Source organism: Ananas comosus, unplaced genomic scaffold (genome assembly GCF_001540865.1).
Source record: "Ananas comosus cultivar F153 unplaced genomic scaffold, ASM154086v1, whole genome shotgun sequence".
NCBI classification, from domain to species: domain Eukaryota; kingdom Viridiplantae; phylum Streptophyta; class Magnoliopsida; order Poales; family Bromeliaceae; genus Ananas; species Ananas comosus.
In genome coordinates, this window is record NW_017892594.1 from 180,745 (window position 1) to 183,914 (window position 3,170).

The 3,170-nt window shown below is 40.0% G+C and overlaps 1 long non-coding RNA gene across 1 annotated transcript; it reads right to left on the reverse strand.

The window, feature by feature from the left end:
* Positions 1 to 1,497: 1,497 nt before the first annotated feature.
* Positions 1,498 to 2,948, reverse strand: LOC109705430. The gene is made up of 2 exons (XR_002214760.1): positions 2,747 to 2,948; positions 1,498 to 1,698 (listed from the first exon to the last, which is right to left on the reverse strand). It is a non-coding gene; the product is annotated as an uncharacterized LOC109705430 (long non-coding RNA).
* Between the last annotated feature and the right edge of the window lie 222 nt (positions 2,949 to 3,170).

Genomic DNA, 3,170 nt, shown 5'->3' on the forward strand with positions numbered 1-3,170 from the left:
TAGAAACCATACGAGGTGGGTGGTGCATTTCAAAAGCCTCGGATTTTCTTTTATGTCTAAAATGTTATTTCTTGAACATATGTGTATATTGAGCTTCACGCATTGTAGGGTGATTGAGAGCTAGTTGTTGCATGTTGTGAGTACAAATGCATGTGAGATGATTTTAAACTAATGAGCACTTGTAAAACCCTATGTATGCATGAATAATGATAAGAACCTAGAAAAAGCAAAGAATCTAGTGACATTGAGAACAAATGACATTATGACATCAATAGTAGAGTGGCATCAATGAGTTTTGAATGCTAGTGTTACAAGAGTGGCATTAATGGGTCAAGAATGCTAGTGTACAAGTGTGACATTAATGAGAACAATAAATAGATGAGATTGAGTATAAAGAACATGTAGTGTATGTGACACTAATGAGAGTTAAAGTGTCACGCCCCGGGACCCAGTGGAAGCTTGCCCGGCGCGTGTCCAGACCCGCCATACGTCTGCAACATATAAGGCGTCTACAACAAAAAGATAAATAAAGCAATAATATATAAAGATCTAGAGATATCAGAGCATACAACATCTAGATTCTAGGATAAGAAGGTAAACAAGAGCTAAAATCCACTAAGAAAGAACCATAAAGTGATACAATAGGAAACCAAAATACAAGTGCTAAAAGTATAACAATGGCAATCTCTATACATGGTAGCAAACTCTCCCTCACAACAAAATACAAAAAGAGGGAACCATCTAAAGCAAAAAGCGAGCTCCACGCTATCTAGTTAGCGATCCCCTTGCCACAGTCCCGTGCCTCCACCGGTGTAGAGAGCTCTGAAAGAAAACCATAAAATAGGGGCGTGAGAACTATTAGATAATAGTTCCCAGTGGGCAATTACTGACTTAAGTGAAAAGCACCACTAGGCCCAAAACCAAAGGATGTAAGTGAAATATATAAAAGATATGAACAACAAGTATGTAAACATGAATAACTTGCTAAACCTTTAAGTCTCTACTTAGCATGAATTTGCATAAGTATAAATGCTATTCTATCATGAGTATGCATGAGTATAAATCACATAATGTCCACGATGCAATTAGTAAACTGTTATTGTTTACTAACTAGTAAATGTCATTGTTTACTAACTTGTCTAATTGTCCAATTTACATTTTGGTTCCACTTGTTCCAAGTCACATAGGACCTACCCGTGGGTAGTCTGACTTGCGCCGTGCCTAATGGCCCTGTGGTAGTCAACATTCCCACTCTATGAATGAGCTTCCCCCACGGCATCCCATTTCGACGCCCTGTCACGTCCCGCTATCGCCAATTTGGTCGATCCGGCCCGTACACAGACGCCGAACGAACAGCACCTCCTCTGTTCGCCCAAGGCTCAACAACAATGGATACATGTATAAAGAAATTAAATAATTCCCAGGATCATATTTCAATATACATGGCTTGCACGAAGGCAAGCAACAAACACAAGTGATAGTAAGTCTAACTAAACATGAAATCCACTGTAATTTAAAACTTTACATAACTGAAACATTTAATTATAACATGTCCTTCAATACATTCATTTATACGTCTCTGTACATCAAAATAGATGATACACGAACCCAAAATGGTATACCACTAGTACTCGGGTGTCCACTAGCTAGGCTGCTGGCTCTTGCCTCGATCCTCGGCCACAACGCTCGCACTGGAACCTGTATGGTTAGTGGTGTGAGAACTACAAGAAAGTTCCCAGTGGGTTCGGCTGCCGACTTCGCCGACTCACCCACTAGGTCTACTCAGGCATATGTAGGCAAGAAAAGTAAGCAAATAGTAACCAACTATAACATGTAACTACTACAATGCCTGTACAAAGCTGAAAGAAGTAATATATGAAAACTGTAAATATGCATGGATGCTTTTCATTAACTTTACCCAATCTTTTGGTTAACCCTCTGGTTAACAGCTGGACAAGTACGTTAGTCCTGGGGCAAGTACGTTAGCCCATAAATTTACCCAATTCAGTGGTTAACCCTTTGGTTAACAATAACTCACCAACGAAATCCCTCACGGGCCCTAAGCTGCCTCCCGATGGGACCGTCTGTCGGACAAGTACGTTAGTCCTGGGGCAAGTACGTTAGCCCAACAAGTGACTACTCCGGAGCTCACTGCCTGGGGGGAGCGACCACCACCAAGCTAAGAAAACAGACTATGTGAGTAAGATCTGATCCCCCTTTAGAGGATTCAACTGACAACAATGTCACAATTTAACTCTAACTAGTTCTTTATACTAGTTTCATAATTACATTTCTCGATGCTAACCAAATCTCTAGTCATGATGTCACCAAGTTTACTATTGTCTTGGTTCTTTACAGTTTCATACATTCATAGGGTTCTATATCCACATTCTAATGTTCATATGTAAGATCTGGTCCTCCTTTAGAGGATTCAATAACTGACAATACTACAAGTTAACCTCTAACTAGCTCTTTATGCTAGTTTCACAATTTCACTGTTTATCTCACAATGCTATCCAATTCTCTAGTTAGAATGTCACCAAGTTCACTATTGTCAAAGTCCATGCATTCATAGGGTTCTATGTCCACAATCTAAGGTTCACAAATTCTTATTGTTGATAGGAATTCACATTTTCACTCGCTCAATGCCAAACACCCTATAATGCATGACTACAAATATAAATATGCTCAACGAAGAATCATAGACATAAAAGGTGATTCAAAGACTTCGGATAGCACCACCCACCTGTCTTTGATGCCGGAATGGGAGAAATGCGCTTCTAGCGCTTTCCCGAGAATCGCGACCCGCGCTCGCGACTTTCGACGCCGAAAATCTTCTTTTGGCGATATCTTCGCGTAGGAGCGTCGGATTGCCGAACCGACTTCGCCAGCGCGTTTCTTTTATCCCCAATTAGGTTTACACGCGGTCAATTTCACTTTAGGGCTTCTATCCTGCAAAAGTGCATTGTCGAGTCAGTTTCTCAAAAACCCCGATTTCAATGCAATTTTACATGTAAATAGCATATTTCAACTCTTTCTTCGTCCAAGGATCTCAGATCAGTTATTAAAAACTGTACAAATGCTTCGATTCCACTTTTCTCTCCATTCTATTATCTTTCTTTCATTTTTTCCTCTTCTTCTTTCTTTTCTTTCTTTCTCTTTTCTTTCTT